Source organism: Tamandua tetradactyla, chromosome 3, assembly GCF_023851605.1.
Source record: "Tamandua tetradactyla isolate mTamTet1 chromosome 3, mTamTet1.pri, whole genome shotgun sequence".
Lineage (NCBI taxonomy): Eukaryota > Metazoa > Chordata > Mammalia > Pilosa > Myrmecophagidae > Tamandua > Tamandua tetradactyla.
Window position 1 is genome coordinate 6,415,080 of NC_135329.1, and position 8,770 is coordinate 6,423,849.

General features: G+C 51.0%; 1 non-coding gene across 1 annotated transcript; it reads left to right on the forward strand.

Annotated features, from left to right (window-relative positions):
• The first annotated feature begins 5,455 nt into the window (after positions 1–5,455).
• LOC143678534 (U6 spliceosomal RNA) lies at positions 5,456–5,562 on the forward strand. The gene has a single exon (XR_013173328.1). It is a non-coding gene; the product is annotated as a U6 spliceosomal RNA (small nuclear RNA).
• The last annotated feature ends 3,208 nt before the right edge of the window (positions 5,563–8,770 follow it).

Genomic DNA, 8,770 nt, shown 5'->3' on the forward strand with positions numbered 1-8,770 from the left:
AGCTCCCCACCAGAGCCGCGTCCATGCTGTGTGAGTTTCAGGGCCACAGCGGCCCAGCCAGGCTGCTCCTGCTGTCCCCCACTGTCCCCCACTGTCCCCCGCTGTCCCCCACTGTCCCCCGCTGTCCCCCACTGTCCCCCGCTGTCCCCCACTGTCCCAGTGAGCCTGGAGCTTCCGGAGCAGGAAACACACACACACACACACCCCACCTCACAGGCAGACGCCACGGTCCTCAGGGGCAGCTTCCTCAGCCCCCCCAAGGGCTGTTCGGATTCCTGTTTGCCTCACTTTACCTTATTTCTCAGCTGGCGCAGATCCCAGATGAGATCACTGGACCTTCACAAACCTCAACCATACCTGGTAACAATTATTTATTTCATCGTCTATCTTCCACCTTGGGACCCGGCTCTGTGGGGACAGATTGGGTTCTGTCTTTTTCACTGGTGGTGACTGGTGTGTGTTGAATGCTAAAGCCCAATAAAGTTAGCTTAAAGAAGTAATTATTCTGTGTTATATTATTATAGTTTAATTATATAATATAATCGTGTTGCATATTATATAATTATTATTTTTAATACAATGTATTATTCATTCTCAAGTAACTATTAACGCCGTTGAGAAAGATGAGAAGAAGTGAGCAATGAGCAAACAGGAAATAGAAAGGGAGAGGGAAGGGCTCTGCAAGAACAAGAGTGGCGAAGATGAGAGGCAGTAATGAAAGATGAAGAGAAAAAAGACAGGGAAAGGGACAGATAGGAAGGAAAGCCAGAGAGGAAAGGGTAGACCAAGCGAGGGAGAGCTGGCCACCTGCACCCCAGCCAGAGAGTCAGCTGGGACTTGGAGAGAAGGCTCCTGTTGGCATTTGTTCCCACCCATCTGGGGAGACTGGACCAAGCCTCAGCTTTCTCCCACCCGCCCCCCCAGGGGCTTCCTCGTCCACTGTCCCTCCTGCAGGCTCTGCTTGGCTCAGGAACAGTGAGCGCTCGCTCGCCCACCCTCTTCGCCCAGGAGGCAAGTCTCCCCGAGCAGACACTGCCTGTGGGAACCCCAGCCTCCTACGAGTCCCAGGGCCACCCCCGCACCCCATCACGCCTCCCCCAGCCCGCCCCCGCCACCCTCCCCAACACCCCACTCCCTTAACCCCCCTCCCCCTCCCATCCCCCGCCCTCCACCCTCCCCCAGCCTCCCCACCACCCCGCACCCCACGCTTCAGTCCTCACTGTCCTCCTGCTAATCAAGCGAAGCTGGCAGCTGATCGTGAACCATGAGCTGAGGCTTTTAGGCCGCCCAGGGCTGTGTCTCTCTCCGTGACGGATCTCGGAGGGCTCGCCGGCCGCCCCTTGAGGCTAGACGCCCCTCATTTCAAAGTTCGTGTGAACCAGGAGGGCAGCCCGAGACCCACCGTAGGTCCCTCCTGCCGTTCACTGTCCCCTCCCAACAACAAGAGGGAGGGGTGCACACCCTTCTCAGAGAAAAAGCGGGTCAATTACGGTTAATTACTTTTTATGAATCTGATCTATAGCTGAGCGAGTGTCACCGGGAAGCCGTTGAATGCTCACTCCCTGATCCTCGGGAGTGGGGGGTTTGTAATCCCAGCTCTCTTCCTAAGAAGCGTGGTCACCTCACCCTCAGAATCGCCTTTGAACGTGTGCGGTCACCAGCATGCCACAGTGCCCCTTACACGCGCACGTGCCTCTGTGGGCTCCGGCGACATGCGTGAAACCCCGATCTGGACGTGACCCCGAGACGCGTGGAGGCTCCGCTTCGGCCCCCTCCGGGAACGCGGAGCCTCTGCCCACACCTCGGTGGCACGGACGTCCCCAACCTCCCGGCCACGCCCCTTTCGGGCTTCGGAATTGGAACGGCCTTCAGCCCGGTCGTGAGGGGCCGAGGAGGGGTAAACGGGGTCGGAAGGGCCGAGCTGAGCTGTCCGGGCTGGGAGGTGACGCATCGGGGGCTCGTGCCTCAGTGAGGGGACAGGAAACTGTGGACAACGACTGGGGGACCTCAGGCAAGTTGGCTGTGTCCCTGAAGCTCGGCGCGCTCAGCTGTAAGGGGACGGAACCGCTGGCTCCAGTTCATTTAACCACAGGAGAACCGAGGGAGAAGGTGGGCCTGGGGCGTGGGGCGCCATCCCCGGCACCTGGTGAGGGCCCGGACCGCCTCAGCCAGTGCAGAGGAGCAGCGAGGCTGGGTCCTGAGCACCCCACAAGCTTGCTCTAGAGCACCCCATAAGCTTGCTCTAGCTTCTCCCACTCCTGCCTTCCTGGCCGGGCGTCTCGGAGCACCTGCCTCCCCTCCTGCCCATCGCTCAGCCCCCACTTCTCCCAGAACTCTCTGGCCCCAGCAGTGCTTCGACTGGGACCCAGCCAGTCATAGGGTACACCGCCCACTTTCAGGCGAGCTCTCCTTAGCTTCCCTTAGAACCTCCTCGGGAGCAGAGCCTGCAGCTTCGCGTCTTCGTAGCTCCTCGGGAAGTTCCCCCACACCCTGCTTTGTCACCCTCTGTATCCTTGCCACATGATACCCTCCCCTTCTCACCCTGCAACTAACCCCAGAAGGCTGGCTCAGAGGCCGCCCCCTCAAGAAGCCCTCCCAGTACCCTGTCCAGGAAGGGACCCTTCCTGCCTCTGCTGGGCCGCAGCTAACTCACACAGATCTCCACCACTGTGTGACCCTCACCACCCTGCACAGAACGACTTCTACCGCCCAGCACCCCACCAGGGCTTTCAAACACCGTGGCTGGGTCCCATCCTCACCACGAGATAGGGAGAAGCCATGGCTCCGGGTTACATGGCTTGCCCCAGGAACGTTGTGGCTTTCTAAGTCCAGTTGGCTCCGAAAGCAGATAGATCCCCTCCTGCCACACGAGTGAGCGCCAAGCAAGGAGGATGGACACGTCAATCATGTCGAGGCAATTGGCGGACTACTATGCAGCAGTGTAAAAGGACGGGCATCGCTCCACAGCAGCACATCATATGAACAAAAGAAGTCCGTCGCAAATCATAAACACATGCTTCCATCTAGAGGCCATCCAGCAACAGGCCAAGTTCATCCACACTGACCGAGGTTAGAACAGTGTTTACTGCCAGGCGAGTGGAGCAGGAGGCTTGCCTTGGAAGGGCCGCTTGGAGGGCTGAAAACATTCTGCATGTATCTGGGTGGTGTGTATACCAAGATTTATGCTTGTAAAAATTCATATACTAAATTATATATGTACAGTATACCTCAAATAGGTTTTTTTTAATCTCAGGGAGGACATGTGTAGCTTTTCAAATATGTTCAATATTATAATTTCATATTTGGAAACTAGAAGAAAAAACACTGTATTGCTTTTGAAACACAAACTTTAAAGGGATTTGCAAGATGTATGTGTTTCTCCAGAGGAGGCATATGTTTCAGAGGCTGAGCCGCACTGCAGGACCCTGCTCGCATGCTGCCGCTCGTCTCGGCGCCGTGCACACCTGCCTGCAATTCCCTCCGCAGCTCCAAGCCCCCCCGGGGAAGTGGCCCTCTCGGGACGACCCCAGCAAAGAGCAGGGCCCAGCAGGAGTGAGCATCCAGTCACTTAGGCCCAAACCACTCCCGGGTGCTGAGTGCTGCCCGCCTGTGCCCTTGAGAAGCAGCCGCTGGAGAGTCAAAGAATCCTACCTCCAGGTCACTCTACCCAATCCCGCCCGTCATTCAGCCACACATGGCAGTTCAGAAAAAGAGAAACAGCTGTGAGAGCCTTGCTCAGAAAGAAGGGGCGGCCGCGCCGTGGGCCTGGCAGGGTGCTGAGACGCTGAGGTCGGACTCCACCCCCCTAATCATATAAAATTTCTCCGCGGTGGGCGGTTGGCTCTGCAGGCTGACTCTGGGCACAGAGAAGCTGCTGGAAGCTGCTCTTGCAGGCAGCGGTCTTTGCTGCTCGTAGCACAAGGCTTTAATTTGCGTGGTAAGAAGCTCTTTGTACTCCAAGCTGTCATTCTCATCGTGAGCTCCCAGGGAAGGAGGGTGAGAGCAGACTTCCTTGTCCACCAGGTCTGAGGCCATGGCGGGACCCAGGTAAGTTCACGTCCCCCCTTTCCCCCACGGCTCATTCAGGGGTGGGCTGGCATTATCAACCAGCCAAGGCCCAAAGTCTTCTTGAAAGACTTTGGCAGGGGGCTGTGGAGAGGAGGAAGGGCCTTTGGTGGTGGAGAAGCCAAGCCCTTGCACAGCTGGGCCATGCTGGACACTGGAAAGAAAAATGCAGAAGCTCCTTTGCTCCCTTTTACCAGGACAAAGGGTGGGTCACTGAAGTCTTTCTGTAGTCTTTGTGTTGTATCCGATCTCGCACGTTTCCTGGAAAGTTCCTGCCCAGCCCTCAGCTTTGAAGTGGACAACAAAGCATTCTCAGGTTCAGCGAGGCCCCAGACCGTGCAGGCTTTTGCCTTCATCACAAAGACACCTACCGATAACTTTGTCAGATTCCAGAACCATCGGCAGCCTTCACATATTGCTTTGTGTCACTCCTTTGGAGCAGTTAAAAAACCTCCAGGCACTGATTGTAGAACTCCTGAAGGCCCAGCCTCTGAAGGGCTCCTGTTCAGCCCCAATTAGGAGCAGGTGGACAGAAGCATTCTCGCTGACTCGCACAGGAGGGACCAAAGGCAGCCAGGTGAGAAGCAATAGGAAGAAAGGGAGGGGACAGATAAGAAGTCCACTTGACAGTCGAAGCCACCCTCTCACCTGGAGAAGCCAGCAACTGTCAGAGTGGAAAATCCCCTGGAGATTTTCTAGTCTACGCTGCCTCCCCTGTGTTTGTAGATTTCCCAGAGAAGGGGAGTGGCCAAGCTCATGTGCCCAGAGAGCCCAAGGTGGGGACTGTTCTTCGGCTGAGTCAAGTCTCCGTACTCCAGGCCCGAGCCCCTCCCACCCTTGGGCTCGTAGACACTCCAGAGAATTTGCCCCATGGCCGTGAGACCTGCAGCTCACCCAGCCAGCAGGTCCAGCTGCCCTAATCTTAGCAATCATCTCAGACTGCCATACGTTCGAATCCCTCTCACATTCACTCATGAATACGTGTCGGCATCTCTAACGATCGAGGAACCCTGAGGGTGGGCAGGTTTGTGCATCCATAGAAACCAGAAGACAATATAATATTAGTTTCAAACAGCTGAGAGAAAAGTAACCATCCACTCAGGATTCTACACCCTGCTGAGTTATCATTGAAGAATAAGAACAAGACTGAGAGAACTTACCACTCACAGACACTTGTTGAAAGAGTGATTTCCTCCCTCTAAACATGAAGGATGCAAATTCAGAAAAAGGAAGCTGACCCCAGGAGTAGGACGGAAGAAGAAATGGTAAGCAAGAAATGAGAAAGCAGGTGCATAGCTCAACAATGATGACCTAAGTACAAATCGTGATTAATTGGGGAGTTATAAAAAACAAGATGGAATGAATAATTTGGGGCAAAAGAAACTTATAAGTGCTCAGTTAGGCAACACATATCCTAAGATTGGAACAGTACAGACATTATTAACATGGCTTCTGCACAAGGATGACACACAAACCCATGAAGGGTCCCATGTGCATTTTTGTGCATTGCTGGTGGGCAATGTAAAATAGTGAGAAACTGTCTGGTAGTTCCTCAAAAAGTTAAACATAGAATGACCAAACGATCCTGCAATTCCACTCCTAAATACGTACCTAAAGTAATTAAACACTAAGACTCAGACACTGTATACCAGTGTTCATAGCAGCATTATCCACAATTGCCAAAAGGCAGAAGCAACCCATATGTCTGTCAACAGAGGTACGGATAAACAAAGCGTGGTATATGCATGCAATGGAATAAAAAAGGAATGGAATTCTGACACATGCTACAACATGGATGAAACTTGAAAACATCATATTGAGTAAAATCAGTCAGATAGAAACAAACTAATATCTGAGAGGTAGAATGGGGAGATATTGCTTAATGGGTACAGAATTTCTGTTTGGGACAAGAAGGCTTTGAAAAAGAGATAGTGGTGATAGTTGCACAATATTTTGAATGAAATTAATGCCACTGAATTGTGCACTTAAAAATGGCTAAAGTGCCAAGTTTTATGTTACATATTTTACCAACAATAAAATAATTTTAAAATAGAGAAGAAGGGAGAAAGAAAAAAAACTGGTAATGTGGAAGTTTGTGATCACGGTAAAATCTTTTGAAAATCTTATATTGTTCAGGAGAGGGCACAGCTACTGATTAACTTTGACTATTAGGTAAATATAAGTGAAATTGTTTCAAATGTGACCATTAAAAGTGGGGAAAGAATATATAGCTTTCAAATCAGTAGAAGAGATGAGGGGGAATAAAGAAAATGTTATCTATCCAAATAAGGCAATAAAGAAGAGAAAATCAAAACAAAGAAAAAAGTGATAGAATGTATCAGTAATAATAAGAAATTTAAAAACAATAAACTCAACTATTAAAATCTAGATCATCAGATTGGATATACACAAAACAAAAGGGCTAAGATAGTGACTGTAAAATGAGGCCCAAAAGAAATACAAGTTAAAAACCAACCAAAAGAAGCCTGACAAAGTGGGGTTTAAAGGGAAAAGCATTTTAATTGAGACAAAGATGTTCACTACCCCAAAATAAAAAGCGTTATTTCCAGGAAGTTACTAACATTCAAATTTTTTTCTCACCTAATAATACAGTCACAAAATATATAAAGCAAAAATTTGCAGAATTACCATGTGAAATTGACAAATCAGCCATCACAATGGGAAATTTTAGCGCCTCTCTCAGTAACAAATACCTTAAGGAGAACAAAAATTAGTAAAGCTGTAGATGATTTGAATAGAAAAATTTTAAATTTTGATCTCACAGATATATCTAGAACTTTCAACCCACAGCCTCTGTCTACACTGCCTCACCTCCCACTCACTCTTCAACCAACGGCCTCCATTCACAAGACTGCTCGGAAATCAGTCGTGAGAGCAACTTACTTTCTGCTTTTAACACTTTGGCTACGCTCTTGTTGAACTTCTCTGATCATTTTCCTTCTATGACCCTACAGCCCTGTCTCCTCTAGACCCCTAGCTGCTCGTTTGCCATTTCCTTTGTGTGTTTAGTTCCTCCAGGAGTTTTTCCAACGCTCTGTCCTCATCTCTCCTCATTGCATTCCATGCAGCACTCCTGGCAGTCTCATCTCACACTGTGGACTTCTGTTGAAAAAGCAAGCTTAGCAGTCAACCATTTAGTTCAGGAGCCAGCAGAAAAGTGGGTGCCGTCCAGCGGCTCCCTCAGGGAGCATGCTGGCAGATGGCAGGGTGGAGGCTGGGAGGCCTGGACACATGACGGGCTCCCCTTAAATTCAGGCCAGGCATCCCGTGTGTCTTATTCACCCTTCCACCTTATACCCAAGTGCTCGTCTCCACCCGATATTGGATAAAGGTTCACTGCTGGATTGAACATAAACCGAGTCCTGCATTTCTCCAGAGAGCTCCAGGAATACCATCCATCAAAGAATGGAGAGTTGTCATCAATCTCTGAGCTCCATCAACAGCCCCTGGCTCAGCCCAGGGATTCTGGCTCAAGGGACGGCCAAGAGTAGGGTCAATAGGTCAACCCAACTCGACCTTCCAGTGAAGTCACTTCTTGGACACTGCATTTACTTCCTTGGGAAGCCAGGGCACTGTCTGCCCTCAGAAGATACAGCCCCACTGTTTGTCCCTTCTGTACCTCTCTGTCTACCTCCCTGTTCGGACACTTGTCTCCTTCCACCACAGACGCCACTGGGAACATGCCTTCTGGCCCTAGGGGAGGTGGCACGTGGGTGCCCTTTGGGCGTCTGCAGCGGTGACTGCAGACCAGGGGAGGCAGCTTCTGGCAGAGCAAAGTGGCCATTTTCACAGACGTTTCCTAAGCCCGAAAGCAAACCCCCACGCCGCTGACAAATCGGTCTCCTGTCCTCTCACATTCCTGCGGCAATAGAAGTCCATTTTCTCATCCTATACTGTAAATTACGGGCTGAAAAGGTGGGTCATGTCTGGCTTCGGCCTATAAATAGCTGCTCTTCCTTTGCTTCCTCCGAGGAGCCATTCTCAGCAGTGGCTCAGCTCAGCACATCCCGGCAGAGACACAAAAACGCGGGGACAGGAACCAAACCTCCCTCCAGCAAACCCGGGACAGAACCTGGAGCCCATCACGCCCCTGACTCTGGGCAGTGCACACATATTTTCCTGGGAGGGAACAGTTAGATAAATCCACTCCTACTCGCTCCTCGCCTTTCTCGCACCCCCTCTGCAAATAGCTCCCAGCGCTGCTCTGGCATCTTGTAAAATAAAAATCAAAGCTGAGCAAATAATTTAAGACTCACGTTTAAACCTTTCCCAGTTCCCTGAATTCATTGCCTCTAAAAGTAAAAATATCTATGTCACAGTCTCCCAACGCCACTCAGCTACGGCAGCCTGCCCCCGCCCCATCGACGAGGTATTTTGTTCAACATTTACAGAGCTCCTCACAGGACGCAGGAAGCCAGTTTTTAATCAATCTGGGATACTATTTATCACTGGCCACGTGCCTGGCACTAAATGGATGCAGAAGTGAGTGAAAAACACGCGTTTTGTCCGCAAGGAGAGCACCGTCAAGTGGAATAAATATAACAAGCCCTGCGAAGCAAATGGGAACAGAATAAAACTTATTCAGTGTTCGATCAAGTGGAACAGACCGGAAGCATCGGTTCAAAGATAGTGGTTGTGGACCGTGTGGCTTCATGGCGGAGGTGGACACGGAGCTGGTAGGCTT